Source organism: Pelophylax lessonae, assembly GCF_965119305.1.
Source record: "Pelophylax lessonae genome assembly, chromosome: 4".
In the NCBI taxonomy this organism is placed as follows: domain Eukaryota; kingdom Metazoa; phylum Chordata; class Amphibia; order Anura; family Ranidae; genus Pelophylax; species Pelophylax lessonae.
Genome location: NC_138771.1, coordinates 173,568,789 through 173,595,267, shown reverse-complemented (window position 1 = coordinate 173,595,267; position 26,479 = coordinate 173,568,789).

The window sequence follows — 26,479 nt, the reverse complement described above, 5'->3', positions numbered from 1 at the left end:
GGCACTTATGGGCACTGATGAGGAGGCACTAATATGCTGCACTGATAGGTGGCACTGATGAGCACTGATAGGCGGCACTGGTGGGCACTGACGGATGGCACTGATGGGCACTGACAGACGAGACTGATAGGCACTGACAGACAACACTGATAGGCACTGATGGGCAGCACAGATGAGCAGGCACTGATGGGCACTGACTGGCATCACTAATGGGCACTGATAGAGGTCACTGTGGGCACTGATTGATGTCACTGATGGGCATTGATTGGGCACTGTTTTGTGTCACTGGCGAGCATTGATTGGGCACTGTTTAGGCACAATTGTAGTTTACTGTAATCAGTGATCTGATGATCAGTGCCCTGATTACCTTTCCTGGACTTCCCTCTGAGGAGGAGCCACTGATCAGCTCCTGACAGTGTGAGGCGAGGAGAGACGGTAAACGGTACTTCCTCATTTACATGTGACCGGCTGTGATTGGACACAGCCGATCACATGGGTAAAGAGCCATGTCATTGGCTCTTTACCAAGATTCGGGGTCGCGGCGTGTTCTAGAAACACGGCATAGACACGATCGCTGCGCGCCCCTGCGGGTGTGAGTGCGGCCATTCTGGAGTGCCATCATATGAAGTCGTACGAGAACGAAAGCCACACTGCTCCCCCATCATTTGAAGGTGGGCGGGCGGAAAGTGGTTAAGTTAACCACTTAAGCCCCGGAAGATTTTACCCCCTTCCTATTTTGCGATTCGGCACTGCATGAATTTAATGGACAAGTCGTGCAATGCTGTACCCAAATGAAATTGACGTCCTTTTTTTCCCACAAACAAAGCTTTCTTTTGGTGGTATTTGATCACCTGTGCGATTTTTTGATCATGCGCTATAAACAAAGAAAGAGCGACCATTTTGCAAAAATAACAATATTTTTCACATTTTTTAATATGAAATTCCCCCCCAAAAAAATGTAAAAATCAAAATTTTTTTACATTTTAGGCCAATTTGTTTTCTGCTACATATGTTTGGTAAAAAAAATTTCAAAAAGCGTATTTTGATTGGATTGCGCAAAAGTTATTGCGTTTACTAACTAAGGGAAAGATTTTTGTCATTTTTATTGTTTTTTTTTTTAACGAGTAATGGCGGCGATCTGCGATTTTTTTTGCGGGACTGCAACATTGCGGCGGACAGATCGGACCCTTGACTGACATTTTTGACACTTTTGGGGTTACCAGTGACATTACTACAGTAATCAGTGCTATAAATATGCACTGTTACTGTAAAAATGACACTGGGAGGGAAGGGGTTAACTTTATTGGAGAGGGAGGGGTTAAGTGTGTCCCTAGGGACGTGCTTCTTACTGTGATTGGATGTGGCTGTGTGTGTAACAGCACAGATCAACGGTCCTACATAGCAGGACCGAGTGATATGTGCTTTTACACAGGGAAGAATGACAGGCGGCTTTGTTTACATTAGCAGCCTGCCTTTCTCCCTCTCCACCCGACGATCGCGAGTGACCGGCGGACATCGGGTCCACCGGTCACACGTGCCGGCTTCTTCGGGTACGAGCGGGGGCAGGAGCGCGCCTCCGGCAGCGCGCGCTCGCCCCCTATTCGCTCCCAGGCTAGTGACGTACCGGTACGTCACTTTGCCTGGGAGGGGCTGACCACCGCCGTATATAGTCGGGCGTCGGTCGGCAAGTGGTTAAGGTTATACTGACATGTATTTTTTAGTTGCATAGACAAGTTGTTGTGGAAGAATGTGGGAAGTTTCCTCCTATTGTTATCTGAATTCTCAGACTTTTATTATTTTGCACGCTACTGTGCTATTTTGAGCGTTCGTGTCCCTAGTTTGCTATCTTGTTATATATACATCTGTTTCCTTTGCGTAAAGGTATACTTTTAATTGTCTCTTGTTGACGATTATCATAAAGGACTTTTTCCTGTTATGCATGGTTCTATTTTTATTATATAAAGACGTGTATAGAATGGAAATAGGGCCTTGTCATATCCTGTTGTGTATACTGCATTTAGGACCCCAAAGACTTGAATTAAAATGAAGTAACTCATTCACTATACTCTTAGGTGTGAGTGTGTTGCTTCCAGTGCCCTGAAGTCTGGACGTGTGGAATGAAACAATATGCTGGCAAAGATTAGTAAGAGACTACATAGATGGATAATATAGAAATGGATGAATCCCTTAGGTAGATCGATACAGTTGCAGTTCTGTTATAATCTTTTAGTTGTAATACAGTAATATATAAGGGAATATGGATATGTACCATTACCTTGCTATATATCAGGTATTGTTTTCCTTTAGCTGGTATCAGAAGTGTATGGTTGGGGTGTGGCCATTGGGAGCTGGGCTGCTTGGGTGCATCCCGGTGGGGGCGGCTGTTTGCTTAGGTGCATACTGTCATTCCCGATTGCCCCCCCCTTTTCGGACAGGAGCGCCAGAAACGTACTTGAGCTGTGGGAGCTCGTGCTGAAATTTTAGAGCCTAAGCAATAAAGGTAGGGATTCGGTCGGGACTAGAAATTTTTCCTTTCTGTTGAGAGGTTTCTCCCTTCCACATGCCCAGACATCTTTAAGGTAATAACTTTTACTTGATAATTGCTTATTTGCGCTTGCATATAGAACATTGCTAAGTAGATATATTATTCAGTCTCTTGAGAGATTATAACACTCCCTGCCCTTTGCATACACACGAGTGCTAATCTGAGAGAGTCAGAATAGGGGTATTTTTTGATTGTGCAACTTTTCCGCCTTGACGCCTGTAAGAATATTTAATAATATCTTGCGCTCGTACTTCATTATGTCAGAATATTTATACTGTTCTGAAAATAACAGTGTCTATTTATGGTTAATAAGCAAAGATCTGTGCGGTAGGAGAATCTCCACTTATTTCCACAAATCAATATGTAGCGAATTCTTTTTAAATGATTAATTTATTTTTAAAAGCATATACCAATCTTAGTGAGTACAGTCTACAGTATGGAATATATATAAAATATTTATTCACCAGACATGTAATCACAATATATGATCAAACTTAAAATGACACAAAAAGATAACTCTACATAAAATACTAATTTCAAACAATTAATGCAATGTGATGTTTAGCTCAATAGTGAAAGTGAAAGTGAAACAAAGTGAAAGCAAAATGAAAGCAAGATTACCATTTCTCCAGGTATAGCATAAACCATAGGTATGTGTTCTATATAAACAGACCACAATTGTCTGTGAATTGCATAGCCGAAGTCACTTCACTGCAGATGGAGTGAGAATAAGCCATGCGAAACGGAAGACTTAAAATTGCAAATAATGTGCTAAATCTGATGTTAATAAAAACGTATAAAAACAAAAATCAGCTTTTTTTTAGAGAAAAATCTACTATGGTTTATACGGCTGGGATTGTAATCTTATTACCCTTAAATATGCAATATAAAACATATAAGGAAGGAAATAAACAATATTGAATAAAATCAAATAACATAGCAAGATTATATTTACCACACTTAAGATGGCTGCTAGCTTCAAATGGTCGTTACCTAAGATGGATGCCTTTCTTAAGATGGTGGACAGTGAGGGAGGAGTTTCATTTGGCGTCCCTCAAAGTTTCAGATGAATGATGGAGCAAGATGGAGTATGTCTGGATGAGTATATCGAGGGATGTAGTAGTGTGTGTGATGTATGTGTATTGTATGTTGGGCAATGTAATGTGTTCCCTCTCATCTCTGGGTTCTTCCTTTTATATGGTATGAGCAAAGGGCTATTAAAATTACCATAAGTTAAACCCAGAGGCATGAAACATTATCCCCATTGGTATGTTTGGATGAGTATATCGAGGGATGTAGTAGTGTGTGTGATGTATGTGTATTGTATGTTGTGCAATGTAATGTGTTCCCTCTCATCTCTGGGTTTTTCCTTTTATATGGTATGAAAAAAGGGCTATTAAAATTACCATAAGTTAAACCCAGAGGGATGAAACATGACCGCAGCGCAGGGCCGACAGGCGCTTGCCACCTGCTAAATTCAGGAGCGGGATGCACACAGGAGTCGGGACTAATGCTTGGCTGTGGCTGGATTGCTGGGCAGGTGGGTCCCCCTGGGCAGGTGGAGCCCCCGGGCAACTGCCCAGCATGCCCATTCAGTAAGACAGCCCTGAGGCATGGCATAAAATATTAAGAAAACATAGATTGTTCCAGACTTTACAGAATGGGTTTTTCGCAAAAAAAAACTAGCCTTAAAGCATATACCAGAATGAAACAGCAGAAAGCAAATGGCCTAAGGAGGATAGCTAGGAGAATTCCTATACTGCACACAAAGACACATAAGTCTCAGCTCTCAGCACTCTTTATATTATATTATATTATATTATATTATTCGCCCTAATATTAATTTACTCTCTCCTTGCTGATTTGGTAGAATCGCAAGGAGATATTAAAAACCTTCAGTTTCTAGAAAAGGTTCAGAGAGTGTCAGGGCTAGTTAAGCAGTTGTCATAATGAATGCAATAAGGCAATCCCTTGCCCAGTGTGCAGAATACTTTGACATATTAGAAGCCCTCACACCTATCGCTTTTGTAAATGTACCCCAGGCTGATATACCCATTACTCCAGGAATAGGGAAGTTTGTTGCCCCCTCACTAAATTTAGATGATTTTGAGTTTGGGAATACTGTGTATGCACCTCAACAGCTAACCATGCCGGAGCCTGTGCAGCCTAATTGCTCATCTTATCCCACTTCAAGTAGGATGTTGTCTCCAAATGTCAGTGCTCCGGAGTATCATGGACCAATTAGTGCCCCACCTCAAGAATCTATGGTTCTTGACAGAGTGACCTCTCTTGACGAAAGGGGATGTTAGGAATGCTTCCTGAGCACACTGATGTGCTGTCATGAGTCTGCAATCTAAAGGGTTAACCTAGAGCAGACTAATTGTAGTAATTGGCAAACAGGCTGCCTTATTTAAACAGCTCAGAAGCACTGTGTCTTTGCTGTCTTGTCTAAAGCTCCTCCTGTGTTCCTGAAGCCTGCTTCCTGTTTCCTGTTTGATATCCGTTTTGACCTTTGGCTTGTTCCTAACCTTGTTGACCTGCTGCCCGTCCTGACCCCCGGCTTGTTTGACCATTCTCTCGGATCTCCCTTGTCTGCTTATCTGCCTTCGGATCTTGACCGGTTTCTCCCTTGGTGGGGCGACCCTGAGGACTGCGACCTGGTATCCACACGCAGCAAAGTCCATCCTCACCACTAGAGGCTCTGGCGAAAACCGGTGGATACTTAGATTCCGCACCTCAGGTTAGCCTGTGTCACTTACCTTGGGGGTTCCCGTCTAAGCCTCGACCTCCGGCACACGTGGGGTCTTCCTCTGCCATCAGGCTACCACTTGTATCCCTAACAGTACAAGACAGCCATGACGGAGCCTGCAAGAGAAGCCTCACCGTTGGAAGAGATCTGCCAACACCTCGCAGCCCGGTCTCAAGCCGTAAAGTCGCTTCAAGACGGCTACACACAGCTAGAGGAACGGCTGCGCTCTATGACACTTCAGGGGGATCCTCCTGTATTATCTGCTTCCTCTCCTGCTGCAGCACTCTCTGGACCTGCCTCTGGCCCTACCGTAGTGATGCTGCCACCAGAACCTCGAGTTCCTGCTCCCGAAAAATATTCCGGGGATCGCGGTAAATTCCGCGCATTTCACAACGCCTGCCAGCTGTATTTCTCCCTGCAACCTCGAACCTTTTCTTTGGAGACCACCAAGGTGGGGTTTGTTATCTCCCTGCTCCTAGGCGAACCCCAGTCCTGGGCTCACGGGCTCCTTGAAAAGGGCAGCCCCCATTTAAACTCCTTACGGTCATTTTTTGAGGCCATGGCACAGCTCTATGATGACCAGCAGCGATCCTCCACCGCAGAAGCTGCGCTTTATGTTCTTCAGCAGGGTCGCAGGCCCGTAGAAGACTACATCACTGACTTCCGCTGCCTCAGTTTCGATACGTCCTGGAACGAAGCAGCACTCCGATATCAGTTCCGTCTCGGCTTGTCGGAAGGACTGAAGGACGAACTGGCGTGGGTAGGTGTCCCCGAAACCTTGGAAGATTTGATTTCCCAGGCCATTCAAATCGACCGGCAGCTACGGAAGCGCAGAGCAGAACGATCCCTGCAGCAGTTCAGACCAGCCTGGACGCTACCACGAGTTGCTCCTCCTGTATACTTTTCTTCCACTGGGTCAGCTCCTACCAACCCCGCTCCCGCTGGAGTCGCCTCAGATACGCCTGAACCTATACAACTTGGGATCATATGGCCTGCTTTGTCCCCGGAGGAGAGACGCCGCCGCCAGTTGGGTAACCTGTTCCTGTATTGCAGTGAAGCTGGCCACTATGTGTGCTCCTGCCCGGCAAAATACCATAAGTTCCTGCCGGTCTCACCATCCAGTTGTGTGGCATCTGTTGCCAGTTCCTCCCACCTAGCCTTTCCTGTGTCATTACAGCTTCCGGAAGGACCCGTCCCAGTTACAGCAATCATTGACTCGGGAGCCTGCCGTTGTTTCATTGATCGCTCGTTCGTCCTGCAACATGGCGTACCTCTCCGGCTCAAGACCCAGGACCTCACCATCTTCCTGGCTGATGGCTCCCACATCAAATCTGGGCCCGTGACCCAAGAAACGTTTCCCCTTCCTATGATCTCCTCCTCCGGCCATAAGGAACTGATTAGCCTGGATGTTATCACATCCCCCTTATTTCCCATTATCCTGGGATTACCGTGGTTGAAAGCACATAACCCACAAGTCAATTGGATCACAGGCACCATCCAGTTCCCATCTCTTTACTGCAAGAATTCCTGTTTACCTGCTCCTCCTGAATTCCCCAAGACTCTGTTCTGTCTTGAATCCGAACCTGATGTATGTTCTGTGGTGCCCAAAGCATACCATGATTTCCTGGACGTATTCAGCAAACGGGGAGCAGAGACCTTGCCCCCCCATCGTCCATATGACTGCCCCATCGACTTGTTCCCAGGAGCCGAAATTCCATTCGGCCGGATTTACCCACTTTCTGAACGTGAGCTGGACATCTTAAAAGACTACGTAGACGAAAGTCTGAAGAAGGGGTTCATCCATCCCTCTACCTCTCCAGCAGGGGCAGGTATCTTCTTCGTAGAGAAGAAGGATCACACCCTCCGACCCTGCATCGATTATAGGGATTTAAATAAAGTTACTATTAAAAACCGTTATCGCCTTCCTCTAGTCCCTGAACTCTTTCAGAGACTCAGATCTGCCGTCCTGTTTACTAAGCTGGATCTTTGTGGTGCGTACAACTTGGTGCGCATCCGAGAGGGCGACGAATGGAAGACTGCTTTCCGCATTAGATTCGGACATTTCAAATACCTGGTAATGCCATTTGGCCTTTGTAATGCTCCTGCCACGTTCCAACACTTTGTGAACGACATTTTCAGGGATTGGTTGGATATCTTCATCATCGTATACTTGGATGACATCCTAATCTTCTCAACATCCCTAGAGCAGCATCGCGAGCACGTTCGAAATGTCCTCGGTCGCCTTCGCCAGCATGGTCTCTACGCCAAGGCCTAGAAGTGCGTTTTTCAGCAGAACAGTATCCCGTTTCTGGGGTTAATAATTTCCACAGATGGAGTAGAGATGGATCCTCAAAAGGTCTCTGCCATTCTGGACTGGCCACCTCCATCAGACAAAAAGGGAGTACAGCGCTTCGTTGGCTTCGCCAATTTTTATAGGAGGTTCATTAAGGGGTTCTCTAACATCATAGCCCCTATTACTCACCTTACTAAGAAAAACGTCCGCTTCCAGTGGACCCCAGAAGCTCAGTCCGCCTTCTCGGTTCTTAAAAAACATTTTACCTCTGCCCCTATCCTGAGTCACCCGGATCCTGCCTTACCCTATCTCCTGGAGGTAGACGCTTCGGAAGTTGCGGTCGGGGCAGTCATCTCCCAAAGACAGGGAACTAGAGACTTAACTCACCCAATAGCCTTCTTTTCCCGGAAACTCTCTCCCGCTGAGAAAAACTATGATGTCGGGGATCGGGAACTCCTGGCTATCAAAGCCGCTCTCGAAGAGTGGAGATATCTACTGGAAGGAGCATCACATGCGATTCTTATATTTACCGATCATAAGAACCTTGAGTACTTAAGATCTGCAAAGCGACTTAGACCCGCCAGGCCCGATGGGCACTCTTCTTCTCCAGATTCTCGTTCCATATTACCTATCGGCCCGGGTCGAAAAATGTCAAACCGGATGCCCTGTCCCGGATGTTTGATAATCCTAAAGAAGATTTGGTACCTGACACTATCCTGTCAGAGAAAAACTTCCTGCTCCTGCTCACTATCCTGAAATCCCATCTTGAGCAAGCCTCTGCCAACATTTCCGGTCCACCTGGGATACCCCTGTCACGCAAGGATGGTTTGTTGTGGGCTAAGGACAAAATCTTTGTCCCGGAGGGAGTCAGAGTTTCGGTTATAGCTGCCTGCCATGACCACCCTCTGGCTGGCCATTTTGGCGTTCATAGGACCCTTGACCTCATGCAACGCACCTTCTGGTGGCCTGAAATGGAAAAAGACTGCAGAAGTTATGTGTCTTCCTGTGTTTCTTGCTCCAGGAGTAAAACCACCAGAAGTAAGGCGTGGGGTCTCCTCAGACCGCTCCCCATCCCTGACCGGCCCTGGCAAACTATCGCCATGGACTTTATCGTGGAACTTTCACCTTCGGCCGGGTGCTCCGCCATTTTTGTGGTTGTAGACCGGCTTACTAAGATGGCCCACTTTCTACCCCTCAAAGGTACCCCCTTTGCGAAAGAAACTGCAGAAGTCTTCATTAGGGAGATCGTGCGACTCCACGGGGTACCCACGAACATTATCTCGGACAGAGGGGTACAGTTCACTTCCCGCTTTTGGAGGGCCTTGTGTAAGCTACTAAAAATTGAATTATCTATGTCCTCAGCTTACCACCCGCAGACGAACGGGCAAACAGAGAGGATGAACCAGACCCTGGAACAATATCTCAGGTGCTTTACCACCTTCGTCCAGGACGACTGGGTAGCATTACAACCATTTGCGGAATTTGCCTTTAATAATTCACAGCATTCTGTCACCGGGCAATCTCCCTTCTTTGCCAACTATGGGTTTCATCCTTCCTTTCTGCCCGACTTCCCATCTGATTCCGGAGTGCCCGCAGTTCAGGTCACCATTGACTTCTGCTGGACACCTTGGCCAAGGCTCAGATAGCGTCCAAAAGAATCTTTGATGGGAAAAAGAGGGGAGAACTGATCCTCCAACCAGGTGACCAGGTCTTTTTATCCACAGCTAACCTCCGCTTGGCCTGCCCATCCAAGAAGTTGGCCCCCAGGTTTATCGGCCCATTCCCCGTTAAAAGAAGACTCAATGCCGTGTCCTATGAGTTATCCTTAACTGATACCCTACGGATCCATCCTGTGTTCCATGTCACTCTTTTAAAACCCGTGGTTCCCGACGCCTTCCCCGCCAGAAGCCCTGGACCTCCGGAACCAGTAATGGTGGATGGCGACATGGAGTACGAAGTTGAGGCTGTACTTGATTGCCGGAAAAGAGGTAACCAGCTTCAGTTCCTTATTAAATGGAAGGGTTATGGGCCAGAAGAGAGTAACATTCATGCCGCAGACCTGATCCAGGTGTTTTTTTTGCCCATCCTCAGAAAAGCAGTTTGTTGGGCACCCGGAGGTTGCCCTTAAGGGGGGGGAGCAATGTTAGGAATGCTTCCTGATTACACTGAAATGAATGGGGTTTTACTTGTTGGGTGTTTTGGAATGTTTTTTTTTGAGCGTTTTTGGAGCTGAAAAACACTCAAAAACGCCCAGGTGTGAATGGAGCCTTAGTCTATGGTATCCAATAGATCTTTCTGAGCTATTATTTTGTGTGTGCAGTGCTACATGCAGTTTTGTAGTTTTGAAAGAGGTTTTCTAGTTCTATTACGTTAATAGTTTTTTGCTTGCTATAGCCCTGATCAACAACATAAAAAAAAAAAAAATTTAGGATAACTCAACTGGTGTAGAGTCATGTTTAATAAACTAAAGTATGATGTGTTAATGATATGGGTTTGTTATATGTATATATATATATATATATATATATATATATATATATGATGAAGATATATGAAATATGAAATAATATTTTCTGAATGAGTGAGTGACTTAAATTGTGTATAAATAAGTGTTATATGCATGCCCTTGAAGAAGAGGCTAAGATTTACTGGTGGGAAAATTTGTTTAGTTACAGTCTTAGAGCCGGTTCAAATACAGGCGACCCGACACTTGCCGGGGCGACCTGTGAAGTCGCGGTGCACAGCGCGCACCGCGACCTCGGAGAGACATGCACGGACTTCATATCATTGAAGTCAATGCAGGTCGCTCCAGGTCGCCCCAAAGTAGCTCAGGACCCTTTTTCTAAGTCGGAGCGACTTGTGTCGCTCCTATTAGAACGGGTCCTGTGCTAATCTATGGCAGGCGACCCACGGCGACTTGTCAGGCGACCAGGTCACCTGGCAAGTCGCCCCAGTGTGAACCGGCTCTTAGGCTACATTCACACCTGAGCGTAGCGTTTTTCGCGCGTTTTTTTACCGCGATTTTACCGCGATTTTTGCGGCGATTTTTACCGCGATTTTACCGCGATTTTTACCGCGATTTTTGTGCAGGTGTTTTTAGATTCAATAGAGATCAATGGAAAACGCCTGTAATCTGCCCAAAAAGAAGCTCATGTACTTTTTTGAGCGTTGGGCGTTTTGTATACAGCTTCAAAACGCTCAGATGTGAACAGGGGCCATTGAAATGAATAGGATTTGTCTTGTTGGGCATTTTGAGAGCTGATCCTAGAGCAGAAAAACGCCCCAAAAACGCCCCAAAACGCCTACATGTGAACGGAGCCTTAAAGTAAATGCCTTTTGGATATTTTACTTTATTGTTACATTGTTCATATTCATTACTGTTTTTATTTGCTTATGATACTCATGTATTGCAAAGTTAAGAAACTATGTTCTGAGGTAGAATCTGTGCTTAATTAAGGTGTAAGGTTCTGTTCTGGGACTCCTTGGTCCACTTGGGTCCGGAGGATAAGAAACTGAAGGTGTTTTGCCTCAGATCACTTCTGAATCCAGTCTGAGATTGGGAGCTTTATTTCTGATTTGTTGAATTCTACTGCAATTTTGGGTTTGAGAAAGATTTTCAATTGAATATATATATATATATATATATATATATATATATATATATATATATATATATATATATATATATATATATATGTCTAGTAATGAAAACTGTTGCTAGAAAACACATTATTTCTGCAATGGACTTATGGAGTTATGTTCTTAAAATGGCAGAATAATATTTTTAACACCTCCAATTGTTAAGAAATACTTTATCTAGTAGTTTAGGTTATTCTGTGGTTATTCATGCTGACTGGAGAGGTATCTGACCTCTATTCATGCCTCTATCTGAAAGTTCTACTTGTAGAAATTATCAAATCTTTGCATGGAGTCCTTGCTGTTTTAAAGCCATACAGGAATGATTCCATAAGCTTTGCCAAGCCATAAGCTAAAGGTTGAAATAGACTCCTGTTGGAAAGGTTCCTGGGAATGCCTAGAGGAAGAGCCATGATGCCAACCCAAGGCCTAAAAGTCCCAGTGAACACCACGAGAGAGAGAGAGATCTGAGGTTCCAGTCTGAAGACCTGAAAGATGATTTCCTTGCAACATCCGTTCCAGTCTGTTTGTGGATGCCAAGTTCTGTACATTCTGATAGGCGAGTCTTTATGGGGTAGTGGATCTCTCCTGGTTGCATGGGTACTGCAGCCAGGAGATATTGGATATTGGAGGTATTTTAGAAGTTTAGAAAATTAATTTGAGGAGTAAAATGATGTGGACTTTGTACAATACGGACATTTTCAAGGCTTAATATAGGAGAGACGTTTTGTATTTTTATTTTTGCTAAAGACTATTTTATTAACTTAAAGACTATCATGCTCTTTTTATCTTTTCTTGGACATTTGCTATACAATTGAGATGACCTTCATTTATGTAATATTATCTGACCATATGTTAATTCAATGTGTTCACTTTTTTTTTTTTTTTTTATTCTATACATGTTCATAAAAGATAGACCAATGCATTTATAGGAAAGCAATCCAGGATGACCCATATTGGAGGCAAGATTTATAATTGTCACTTTGTGACAAATGAGAGGAAATAATTAGAGTTATACTTTAATTTAAGGTTATAATGACATGTGTTTTTTAGTTGCATAGATACGTTTCTGTGGAAGAATCTGTGAAGTTTCCTCCTATTGTTATCTGAATTCTGAGATTATTATTATTTTGTACGCCACTGTGCTATTCTGAGCGTTCGTTTCCTTGGATTGTTTTCCTGTTGTATATACATCTGTTTTCTTTACGTAAAGGTATTTTTTAATTGTCTCTTGTTGACGATTATTGTAAAGGACTTTTTCCTGTTATGCATGGTTCTATTTTTATTATATGTAGAATATGAGGTGTATAGAATAGAAATAGGGCTTTGTCATTTCCTGATGTGTATACTGTATTTTAGACCCCGAAGACTGGAATTAAAACAAAGTAACCCATTCACTATGATAAACAATATCATGGTGCTCTACTAGTATAGGCGGGTGGTAAAGTAGATATATGGAAAGGGGGGAGGGATACTGTGGGTTCCAATCTGTAGCGCAGATGGCAACATCCAGCGGCTGCCAGCTCGAGCAAGGAGGGGATCTGGAGAACAGAAAGCAGGAGAGAGCGGCGCAAGCTTAGTGTAGCATAAGATTTAATATATAAACAAATCACATAGTAACTCACTTAAAGGTAAGGTTAAAGCGGTGTAGTGAGAAGTAGTAGTTCATCTGATTCCTTCTTGGTTGGTGCAGCGCAGAGTGGAAGCGGAGTACAAGCGTTCCTGTGGGGAGGCTGGTTGTGGGCAGCTGTAGCCCGCAGGTTGGTGGTGGGGGAGGACTCGCGGCTGTGTTCCGACTTCCTGCTTCCGGCCCGATGACGTCACATCTGATACGAAGAGGACAGGAGGTGCGCGTATTCGTCAGGCTGTACAGGGGCAATCTTTGAGCAGGCAATATATACCCTGTTAAGTGGACAAGTGTCAGGAAGGGGTGGGGCCCAGGGAACAGGCCGGGGATGCGTTTAAAAATGAAGTATGTGGTGGCATCAGTCTTTTATATGCCGGATTAAACAAAAAGAGGCAAGTATCCTTAAAATTTGGCAAATGCGGTAGGTGAAGGAGACAAAACTTGAGAAAAGTACAATTGGGCCATAGGAAGTCCAAAAATTAAAAATGAAGATGAAAATAAGAGGAAACAAAATAAATAAATACATGTGTATGGATGAAGAAAAGAGAAAATATATATCTCTAAAAATAAAAAAGAAAATATACAATTGATGTATTATGAAATGAGAAATATATGAAAAATATATCATAAATAAAAATGAAAAAATGAATGAATATTCGCAGAAAACTTTCTGAAATCATGATGGGTCATTGCTGTGTGTGCTAGATCCGTAAAGATACGGAGGATGTTGAGGTACATGCAGGAGATGTGTATGCAGTGGCGTGTAGGTATAGGACCCTGCATTTGTATGGAAGTGTAGACTAGAGATGCATCTTGGGAGATGTCAGAAAGTGTATGACCCATCATGATTTCAGAAAGTTTTCTGCGTATATTCATCTAAGCTACTACTAATTATTTCTTATCTTCATGCTTATCACCTAGCTTATTTTTATTTTTATTAATTTTTTTCATCTTTATTTTTGTTTTTATCTTTATTTTTATTTATGATATATTTTTCATATATTTCTCATTTCATAATGCATCAATTGTATATTTTATTTTTTATTTTTAGAGATATATATTTTCTCTTTTCTTCATCCATACATATGTATTTATTTTTGTTTATTTATTTTTTTATCCTCTTATTTTCATATTCATTTTTAATTTTTGGACTTCTTATGGCCCAATTGTACTTTTCTCTAGTTTTGTCTTATTCACCTACCACATTTGCCATATTTTAAGGACACTTGCCTCTTTTTGTTTAGTCCGGCATATAAAAGACTGATGCCACCACATACTCCATTTTTCAATGCATCGCAGCATGTTCCCTGGGCCCCGCCCCTTCCTAACACTTGTCCACTTAACAGGGTATATATTCCCTGCTCAAAGATTTCCCCTGTACAGCCTGATGAAGGAGCATAGATGCTCCGAACACACGCACCTCCTGTCCTCTTCGTATCAGATGTGACGTCATCGGGCCGGAAGCAGGAAGTCGGAACACAGCCGTGAGTCCTCCACCACCGCCAACCTGCAGGCTACAGCTGCCCACAACCAGCCTTCCCACAGGAACGCTTGTACTCCGTTTCCACCCTGCGCTGCACTGACCAAGAAGGAATCAGATGAACTACTACTTCTCACTACACCGCTTTAACCTTACCTTTACGTGAGTTACTATGTGATTTGTTTATATATTAAATCTTATGCTACACTAAGCTGGCGCTACCCATTCACTATGCACTTGGGTGTGAGTGTGTTGCTTCCAGGGCCCTGACAAGGGACAAGTAGACTACCTTGCATCCTTAATGAGGACATGAGGGTTTTAGACTATAGCACTATATCCCTGTAAAGCGTTTATATCCCCAGATCAAGTTTAACTAGAAATGTGTAGTTCGTTTCATCCTGAAGCAAAATTCGGACTAATTTTTTGTATTTCGGGGGATTCAGATGTATCAAATCCAAAATTATGAAACAAAATTTCCTCAGAAATTGAAATTGAATTTGAAAAATAAAATTGAAATTGAATTAAAAAATAAGAATAGAATAGAGTAAAATAAAATAGAATTGAATATAAAGGAGTAGAATAGAAAAGAATAGAATAGAAAAGAAAAGAATACAATACAACTGAATAGAATAGAAAATAATAGACTAAAAAAGAATAGATTAGAAAATAAAATAGAATAGAAAATAAAAGAATAGAATAGAAAAGAAAATTAAAAAAAAATAGAATATAAAAGATTATAAGAGAATAGAAAGAACAAAACCATCTTCTGAATTTATAACCGAAAAAATTTGAAAAAGAATTGAATAGAAAACAATAGATTTGAATAAAATAGAAAGAATAGAAAACAATAGAACATAATAAAATAGGAAAAAATATAACCATCTTCCGAAATTCAAATTTCAAGTAGGATAAATTCAAATTTGAATAGAAAAAAAAAATGGAATAAAGAAGATAGAAAGAATATAACCATCTTCCAAAATTCAAATTATAATAGAATAAATTCAAAATTGAATGCTGATTCGATTTCAAATAGTATGAATTTGATTTCCGTTCGATCAAATTTGGAAAATTTTGATTGAATTTGAAAATGAATGAACAAAACAAAACTAAACATAGTTACTCAGATTGCGAAAAGACACAGTTCTAGTTTAACCAATAAAGGGGAAAAAAAACCCCCAGCAAAGCATGATCCAATTTGCTACATTAGGAGAAAAAATCCTTTCTGATCCCCCAAGATGCAATCGGATATTCCCTGGATGAACTTTACCTATAAATGTTAGTATCCAGTTATATTATGTACATTTAGGAAAGAATCCAGGCCTTTTTTAAATCAATCTACTGAGCTGGTCAGAACCACCTCTGGAGGGATTCCTCATTTTCACAGCTCTTGGAGATTAAATCTCTTTTCCTCCAGGCGTAAAGATTGCCCCTTGTCCTCTGTGATGACCTTAACCACTTCCGGCCCGCGCTATAGCCGAAGTACGGCTACAGCGCGCACTCGAACTTCCGGGAGGCCGTCTTTAAACGGCCTCCCCGCGCGCTCCCGCGAGCGCGCATCGGGGAAAATCTGTGTGGGCCGTGTCCCTTGGACACAGCCAATCACAGATCGTGGTGAATGGCCAATCACAGCGGCCATTTACCCCGTGATCGGACCGTGCAATGAGAGATGATCTCATATGTAAACATATGAGATTATCTCTCATCGCCAGCTCTCTTCCTCACACGGAGACTGCAGTGTGAGGAAGAGGAGAGCAGATCACCGGTAGGGGACACAAAGGAATGTAATCAGGGCACTGATCACCAGTGCCCTGATTACAGAAGAGGGGGAAAAATGCCACAACTGCCCACAGTGCCCGCCATCAGTGCCCCCCATCAGTGCCCACAGTCAGTGCCCATAGTGCTGCCAGTCAGTGCTCATCAGTGCCTGCTCATCTAGGCACTGATGGGCACTGACTAGCAGCACTATGGGCACTGATGGTGCTGCCCATCAGTGCCACCCGTCGGTATCCATCAGTGCCACCCATCAGTGTCCATCAGTGCCCATCAGTGCCGCCTCTCAGTGCCCATCAGTGCTGCCTCTCAGTGCCCATCAGTGCCGCCCATCAGTGCCGCCTCTCAGTGCCCAGCAGTGCCACCTCTCACTGCCCAGCAGTGCCACCTCTCAGTGCCCAGCAGTGCCACCTATCAGTGATCATCAGTGCCGCCTATCAGTGCCACCTATCAGTGCCACCTATCAGTGCTCATCAGTGCGGCATATTAGTACCTCCTCATCAGTGGCCATAAGTGCCACCTCATCAGTGCCCATAAGTGCCACCTCATCAGTGCCCATAAGTGCCACCTCATCAGTGCCCATCAGTGCCGCCTCATCAGCGCACATCAGTGAAGGAGAAAAATTTATTTATTTTCAAAATTTACTCACAGAAAATAAGAAAAACTTTTTTTTTTTTCAAAATTTTCTGTCTTTTTTCTTTTTTTTTTGTAAGAAATAAAAAAGCCAGAGGTGATTAAATACCACCAAAAGAAAGCTCTATTTGTGTGAAAAAAATTAAAAATTTCATATGTGTACAGTGTAGCATGACCGCGCAATTGTCATTCAAAGTGTGAGAGCGCTGAAAGCTGAAAATTGGCCTGGGCAGGAAGGGGGTATAAGTGCCCAGTAGGCAAGTGGTTAAAGTGAATAACTCAACACCAAGTTCACTATATGGACCACTTATATTTTTTTACATTTTGATCATATAATAAGTGTATATTGATTGGTTTGCGCAAAAATTATTGCATCTACAAACTAGGGGAAATATTTATGTAATTTTTATTTATTTATTTATTTATTACTAGTAATGGTGACGATCAGCGATTTTTAGCAGGACTGCGACATTGCGGCGGACAGATCAGACACCTAACTGACATTTTTGACACTTTTGGGGGGGACCAATGACATTACTACAGTAATGACACTGGCAGGGAAGGGGTTAACACCAGGGGCAATCAAAGGATTTAATGTGTCCTTAGGGGGTGCTTTCTAACTGTGGGGGGGGGGGTGGGCTTGCTGCATGAACACAGAGACCTGTGTTCATTACTGACAGAGCAGAGGTCTGTCGTGCTTACAATGGCAGACCGCCGCTCTGACGGACATTGCGGCCGCCGGACCCGCTGATTGGCTTCCTCTGTAGCCAATCGATACGCGCGCCCCCAGTAGCGGTCCCGCGAAGCGACGTAAGGTATGTCATTTCGCGGGCAGAGCTTACCTACCACCGTAAAAGCTGTTAAGTGGACTTGTGGAAAAAAGTTTTTTTTTTTTGCCTATAAATTGATTAATCAGTGTTGTTTTTTTTCCTCTGGTCACTATGGGCAGCACACATTTTCCAAAACTGCTGTGTTTCTGTGTTTCTATGCTCACAAGAAAAATCCCAGGCAAGCAAACATTGATTTGAGGTAATTGAAAACTAATGTGAAATATAAATGACATATGTGAGAGCTGTTTCTAAGAGAGAGCAGATAATATCCAGTGGGCCATATGATTTCAATTTACCTATGTGTATTGAGGTTTATGCAGTGCATTATACGTTTGACTCTCTTTAGATTTGAAAAACTGGTGGAATAAATTCACTAAACTATTCAGGGGAATGGTTATGTGTTCTGCATCTGTGCTGAGCAGTTCCCTACAATGTCTTTGTTCAATGAGACATAGAAATTAGGTTGACTGTTCTTAGTGCGAACAAGGTTGTATTGCTGGAGACTGAAGCTTTAGGAAACACACAGATGGAAGTTGGAGAGCGACATTGTATTGTGGATATCTGCGTACTCCCATTTATATTTCAAAGAGAAATTGCTCAGTAAAGTTTAAGTCCGTCTTAAACAAGAGTTGGCAGTAGATGCACTTCTGGGGTGTAAGAGCAGCATGACATTATGCCATATGAATTTCTGTACTAAAATTTCCATTATGTCTTCACATTCAGTTTTTTTTTTTTTAATTCAAAAGCTTTTTATTGCTTCGCTGCTCCTAAAAGCATGCACTTGGCTCCACCTGAGACTGGCATCATGTGCAGTCAGAAATGGCATAAATTAGCAGCCCATTGATCCTATTATAATATAGACAAGGTACAGCTAGCTTACCTTGGGTTTAAATGTTCTACACTAAATTTCATGTTTGTCAAGTAATTTGTGTTAAATACCGTACAGAAAGGGTGAGGCTTGCAAACATACTACTGACAATGTTTATGGTAATGACTGCAGAAAATGACCAAAAACACTTGTGTACTGTGCACTGCTGTTCTTTCCACATTTTAAAAGCAAAGGAAATGAAAAAGAAACCCTAACATTTAAAGGTCAGTCCACATAAAATATTAATATTTCAGTTATAGGTGCCAACTGTTGAGTTGTACAGCCTGGCTTTACACAGAAAGGAACACACTTGGCACAATCCAAGCATATATACTGCATTCTGCCTGTACAGATTGGTGCGCTAGAAGCACCAGAGACATGTTTGTGTGTGTACCCTTGTATTTATTTCAATAAAATTTTAAAGAGGTAAAGCACTATTTATTAGACTCCTTCTCCCCTATTTATGAAACAACACTAATTACATCTTATGAGGAGCTTCGTCAGAGGAGAGCACCCCTTTGATGAGACAAGAGGAACAACAAGCCCAAAATATCCCAGTGTGGATAAAAAGCGCGCCTTATGACCAAGCTTTAACCACTTTAAGACCGGGTCTATTTTTGACACTTGGTGTTTACAAGCTAAAATCATTTTTTTTTTTTGCTAGAAAACTACTTAGAACCCCCAAACATTATATATATATTTTTTAGCAGAGACCTTAGAGAATAAAATGGAGATCATTGCAATATTTTTTATCACACCGTATTTGGGCAGCGGTCTTCCAAACACAATTTTTTTGGAAAAGAATTACTTTTTTGAATTAAAAAATAAGAAAACAGTAAAGTTAGCCCAATTTTTCCATAATGTGAAAGATAATGTTATGCCGAGTAAATAGATACCCAACATGTCATGCTTCAGAATTGCACACGCTCGCGGAATGGCGACAAACATTGGTACTTAAACGTCCCTTGTAATAGAAATAGGCATGACAGGTCCTCTTTATTGTGAGATCTGGGGTCAAAAAGACCTCAGACCTCACAACTACACTAAAAAAGAAAAAGAAAAAAACGTTGAAAAAAAATTGTCCCTTTAAACTAGTTGCTAGGAAACAACGTTTAAAGTCGCTCCAGTCCTCCAAGACCATAGAGTCGAGTGAGGACCATCTTGGCCTCACTCGACTTCCTGTCTCTGAGTATCCAGGACCGGATCATTTTCCCCGCTGCCGGCGGATCCAGTAAGAGGGAAAAACGGCCGGGACGCACGGGAGAGGGGGCACCTTTTCCGCCACACCGTAAGGGCGATCCCGCGGTGAGTCCACTGCTGGGACCACCCTTATCTGAAAGTCAATAGGGTTTGGGACTTTATATGAGAGACACGACGCTACTGCCAGGGTGATGGTAACATATTTATTTATACAAATTTATTATACAATTTACTTACAAATAAATATTTAAAGTCCCACCCTTCCCCCCCAATTTCTTATCTGAAAGTCAATCGCCCGCCGTTGAAAAAAATACCGGGGTTATGGCAGCTATCTGCTGCCATAACCCCGGTATTTAGCGTCAAAGGACCGACGTAAATCGACGGCGGGCGGTCGGTAAGTGGTTAAACAGCAAGTTTAAGCTTGGTCATGCACTTGTGACTATAACGTCATATCACTGCACTGGAACACTTTAAGCTAGCACTTGCATGAAATTTTACTTTGAACTTTTTTTCAGCTGTTTTAGGTGTATTTTACAGTCAGGTCCATAAATATTGGGACATCAACACAATTCTAATCTTTTTGGCTCTATACACCACCACAATAAATTTGAAATGAAACAAACAAGATGTGCTTTAACTGCAGACTTTCAGCTTTCATTTGAGGGTATTTGCATCCAAATCAGGTGACTGGTGTAGGAATTACAACAGTTTGTATATGTGCCTCCCACTTTTTAAGGGACCAAAAGTAATGTTTTGTCATTTTGGCATGAGGTGAATGTAAGTTCATTGTCCTTGGGTAAGGTTTCTTACAGACAATCTTAAAGTCTCAGCAAAGACTTTCTCAAACAATAAATTAAAGAGGACCCTGACATCACACCAAGATAAGGTCTAGCCATGGGGGTGCCAAGATGGGTTATAATGAGAGTGATGGTGTTCTGGCTGAGTTTTAACAATGAACAAAAGATCAGAGTGTTTCATTTTTCTTAAGGCTCATTTAAAAATCTGCTTGAGGAAACATTATTATTACTTGTAGTAATTGTATTATCGACAATATTATTATGTCATTGTATTATGTGAGGCATATACATATGCCTACTAAATTGAAAAGGTTCTAGGAACGTATATGTATACCATTATTTTTTTTGTGTGTAAAGAGCTAAGTACTAATTCCACTTAAATTGCTTCACTCACAAGGAATGTTGATTGAACTGGCAATATAAAGCCTACAAGCTAGACACTATTCTTGACAGGTAAATATCCATAAGATTTAAGTTTTTCTCCAAGGCTAAGGTCAGAAGGTTATCTTTGAGAAAATAGTTGAATTAAATTCAATCTCCCAAACTTTTATACAGGCAAACAGTGTCCCCTAGTGATATGGCAATGTTATAGCCATTTAGTGAATAAGCCCCCTATTTGAGGTATTTTTCATATGAAAACAAAACCCACACCCACATTACCATAGGATAAATGTTTAGTTTAAGTGAGAGATGGGAAGAGAATTGGAGAGACCATGAAGGGAGTAAGATGGTCCAAGGAGATTCTGACACTGATGGGAAATGTTTGAAGCTGAGGACGCTAGTCAAACGTGACATCTCAGGCAACAGAAATAAGAGTTTCTTTTTGGTAAAGTATCCATTTCTATATTTTCTACAGGCACTTCATTTGCCGTATACATCTGACTGAACCATTGTTATCCTTATAGCATCAAAATTTGAATTTAGATCATTCTAACTGCAGTATGACTAGTCAAATTTTTTTATCTTGGGAATTTTAGGCTGATATTAGCGCATAGTACATGGGGCAGTCGTGATGTATTCTTAACATAAATGATCTTAATAGAAGTTTATTTTACCAAAAAATATTTGGATTACTAGCAAGTCTTGGTGCATGGTGTAACAATTTTTGTCCATGCATTTTCTTTAAACATTGAGTTGTGAACATCGTTTGGCTGAGAGAAGTCACGTGTCAAATCTGTTAGATTTTGTTTCCATCTTTTGTGAGCTCATGGAAAGCTATTAATCACATTCCAGAAGTTATGGGTTTTGGTTAACTTGATACTCTGTAATAATATCCTTTAATTGCATTTCTCACATTACCTGTGTGATACCTATTATTGAATTTTGTTCCACATTTTGTATTTATCACCAGTTATATTTTTGACATTTTTGTGCTCTGATTTTATTTAATAAATATATATATATTTGCGCAAAATTGTATTCCTCTTATCTTCAGTTTAGTGCCACTAAAACTATCTCAAATTTTTGTTGATTTATGGAAATAAGTTGAGAATCTCCTTTCTTATAGATTCTTGCTTGTTTGCATAAATAGACATCAGAGTTTGCATAAATAGACATCAAGTTTATCAGAGCAGTATAAACATTTTGACACACATATATATATAATTTTTAGCAGAGACCCTGGAGAATAAAATGGAGATTGTTGCAATATTTTATGTCACACCATATTTGCTCAGTGGTTTTACAAACGCTCTTTTTTTTTGGAAAAAATACATTTTTTTTAATAAAAAAAAAAAAAGAAAACAGTAAAGTTAGCACACATTTTTGTAGAATGTGAAAGATGATGTTACGCCAAGTAAAAAGATACCTAACATGTCATGCTTTAAAATTGTGCACGCTCGTGGAATGGCGACAAATTACAGTACTTCAAAATCTCAATGGCAACACTATAAACATTTTTACAAATAAAGAAATAAAAAAAGTAAACAAATAAAAAAAGTCCAGTACATATACCATAAATTGTAGACTCTATAACCTTTGCGCAAACCAATCAATATACACTTTTTGGGATTTTTTTTTTTACCAGAAATATGTAGCAGAACACATATTAGCCTAAATTTATGAAGAAATTTGATTTTAATTTTTTTTACTGGATCTGTTTTAGATCAGAAAGTAAAAAATAGTTGTTTTTTTTTCAAAATTGTCAGCCTTTTTTTTTTGTTTATAGTGCAAATAATTAAAAACCCAGTGGTGATGATCAAATACCACCAAAAGAAAGCTTTACTTGTGGGGAAAAAAATGATGTACAAAGTTGCATGACCACCCAATTGTCAGTTAACCACTTAACCACTTGCCGCCCGCCCACCGTCAAATGATGGAGGAGCGGTGCGGCCATTGTTCTGGGCTGACGTCGTATGACGGCAGCCCATTCAGGCAGGCGCGCGATCGTGCGTGTGCCGCCCTGCACTGTTGGTGGCAGCGTGTCCCAGAGACACATCGCGTCACCGGCAGGGGGGGAAACAGCTAATGGGCATGGCTGTTTCCCACGTGATTGGCTGTGATCTAATCACACAGCCGATCACAATAGTGCAGCCCATTAGAAGACCGCGCATGCATGATCAGGAGCGTGCTGCGCAGTCATGTCGGTGGCTCTGTGTTCCCTAGGAACACAGCTAGTCACTGGCAGTAGTAAACGGCCACTGACAGTGGCTGTTTACTATGTGACCGGCTGTGAATCCATTCACAGCCGTTCACAAATGTAAATACAGAGCAGTAACTCACTGTTACTAGCTCTTCTCCCCTCACACACTGTTTCCAGTGTGAGGAGAGCAGAGCCAGAAACAGTGAGTTACTGATCTGTATACCTGTCAGTGTAAAAGCACAAGAACCTGTCCCCACACAGTCCTCAGCCCCCCCCAATTGCACCTGTCACCCAACAGTCACCTCATCAGTGCCCAGAATATACCACCCATAAAGTTCACCTGTCACCAGAAACTGCCATCATTCCCGCCGTGCACCATCGCCCGTCACCTGTCACCCATCGGTGATCATCGCCGTCACCTGTCACTCCATCAATCACCGTCACCTGTCACCCCATCAGTCATCGTCATCTGTCATCCCATCAGTCATTGTCATCTGTCACCCCATCAATCATCGTCACCTGTCACCCCATCAGTCATCGTCATCTGTCACCCCATCAATCATTGTCCCTTGTCACCCCATCAGTGATCGTCATCTGTCACCCCATCAATCATCGTCACTTGTCACCCCATCATTGATCGTCATCTGTCACCCCATCAATCATCGTCACTTGTCATCCCATCAGTGATCGTCATCTGTCACCCCATCAGTGATAGTCATCTGTCACCCCATCAATCATCGTCACCTGTCACCCCATCAGTGATCGTCATCTGTCACCCCATCAATCATCGTCACCTGTCACCCCATCAGTCATCGTCGTCTGTCACCCCATCAGTCATCGTCACCTGTCACCCCATCAGTCATCGTCACCTGTCACCCCATCAGTCTTCCTCACCTGTTACCCCATCAGTCATCGTCATCTGTCAAACCATCAGTCATCGTCACCTGTCAAACCATCAGTCATCGTCACCTGTCAACCCCTCAGTCATCCTCATCTGTCAACCCATCAGTCATCGTCATCTGTCACCCCATCAGTCATTGCAGTCATCGTCATCTGTCACCCCATCAGTCACCTCTCACCCATCAGTGATCATCCGCAGTCAACCATCACCCGTCGCACAGCCCATCACAGCCAGCATGTCAAAAAGGATGTACAGCAGCGAGGAGGCCCTTCAGGTCCTCTCTATGACTGATGAGAGCACCGGGGAGCTCTCATCAGTATCCGAATCCAATTCCGAATCCGATTCGGAATTTGAAATTGCTATACAATTAAGACTTTTAATTGTACAAGATGGCAATAATATTTTGGACTTGCTTACCTCATATGTCCTATCGCTATGTCACTGGGTTAGTAAGATTACTCCTATCTTATAAGATATTTGGACTTGTGTTTGCTGCCACTGATTATTTCACGTATTTGTATAATGACTAGGGACGTCCTAGTGATTGTTCAAATAAGTGAAATATTCCTATAATTACAATCAGTGGCAGCAAACACAAGTCCAAATATCTTAGGCTGCACTAATGGGCACTGGGATGCTGCACTGGGGGCCACTGATGGGGCTGTACTGATGACCACTGATGAGGCTACATTGATATGCTGCACTGATGGGCAGTTATGAGGTGGCACTGATAAGGCTGCACTGATGGGCACTGATGAGGCTGAACTTATGGGAACTGAGGTGGCTACGCTGATGGGCACTGATACACTGTGGTTGTGGTCTGTGGTTTACAGATGACAGAACGGGTGAGAAACAGGAAGGGGTGTGGCCTTTACAGGAAGGGGTGGGTCATATTTAAATTAGGGGGTGCACAAGTTTAGTCAGGCCTAGGGCAGCACAAAACCTAAATACACCACTGCCTGACTGTTTAGTGTCTCAAGAAATGAGATAGGCCTTCAGTACATCAGGTGTGATCAAGTGTGATCAATTTTCAATGATTAGCGCCATAACTTGTTGACTCTATAACTTTCACAAAGACCAAATAATATACAATTATTTGGGTTATTTTTACCAAAGATAAGTAGCAGTATAAATTTTGGCCAAATTTTGTGAAGAAAAATTACTAATTTGCAAAATTTTATGACAGAAACAAGAAAAATGCGTTTTTTCACAGTATTTTCAGTCGGTTTTTATTTATAGCACAAAAAAATAAAAAACCCAGTAGTGATTAAATACCATCAAAAGAAAGCTCTATTTGTGTGGAAAAAAAGGACACAATTTTTTTTATGGGTACAGTGTTGCATGACTGAGTAATTGTCATTCAAAGTGTAAGAGGGCTGAAAGCTGAAATCGGTCTGGGCAGGAAGGGGGTGAAAGTGCACTGTAGGCAAGTGGTTAAGGACCAGGCTTATTTCTGACATTTGTTGTGTAGAAGTTAAAATCAGTATTTTTTGCTATAAAATTACTTAGAACCCCCAAACATTAAATATATTTTTTAGCACAGACCCTAGAATATTACATGGAGATTGTTGCAATACTTTATGTCACACTGTATTTGTACAGCGGTCTTACAAATGCAATTTTGTGGAAAAAATACACTTTTTTTTAAAATAAAAATGAGAAAACAGTAAAGGTAGCCCGATTTGTTTGTATAATGTAAAGGATGATGTTACGCCTAGTAAACTGATACCTAACATGTACTGCTTTAAAACGGCACACGCTCGTGGATTGGTGATAAACTATAGTACTTAAAAATCTCCATAGGTGATGCTTTAAAATATTTTACAGGTTACCTGTTTAGAGTTACAGAGAAGGTACAGTGCTATAATTATTGCTCTTGCTCTAAAGATCGCAGCGATACCTCACATGTGTGGTTTAAACACTGTTTACGTATGTGGGCGCGACTGCACTTGACCTCAGAGGGACGGGCGCTTTTAATTTTCTTTTCTTATTTCTTTTTTATTTTTACACTGTCCCTTTACATTTTTTTTAACCACTTAAGGACCAGGCCTATTTATATGTTGTTTACAAGTTAAAATCAGTATTGTTTGCTAGAAAACTACTTAGAACCTCCAAACAGTTTATATTTTTTTTTTTTAGCAAAGACTTTGAAAAATAAAATGGCGGTCGTTGCAATATTTTTTGTCATGTGGTATTTACGCAGCGGTCTTTCAAACACAATTTTTTGGGAAAAAACACATTTCACTGCATTTAAAAATAACTAAACAGTAAAGTTAGCCCAATTTTTTTCTGTAATGTGAAAGATAATATTGCGCTGAGTAAATAGATACTCAACATGTCATGCTTCGAAATTGCACACGCTTGTGGGATGGCAACAAACATTGGTACTTAAAAATCTCCACTTAAAAAAGTCTACAGGTTACCAGTTTAGAAATACAGAAGAGGTCTAAGGCTAGAATTATTGCTTTTGCTCTAACGATAGCGGCTATACCTCACATGTGTGGTTTGAACACTGTTTACATATGTGGGCGCGACTTGCGTATGCCTTCGCTTCTGTGAACGAGCTCAG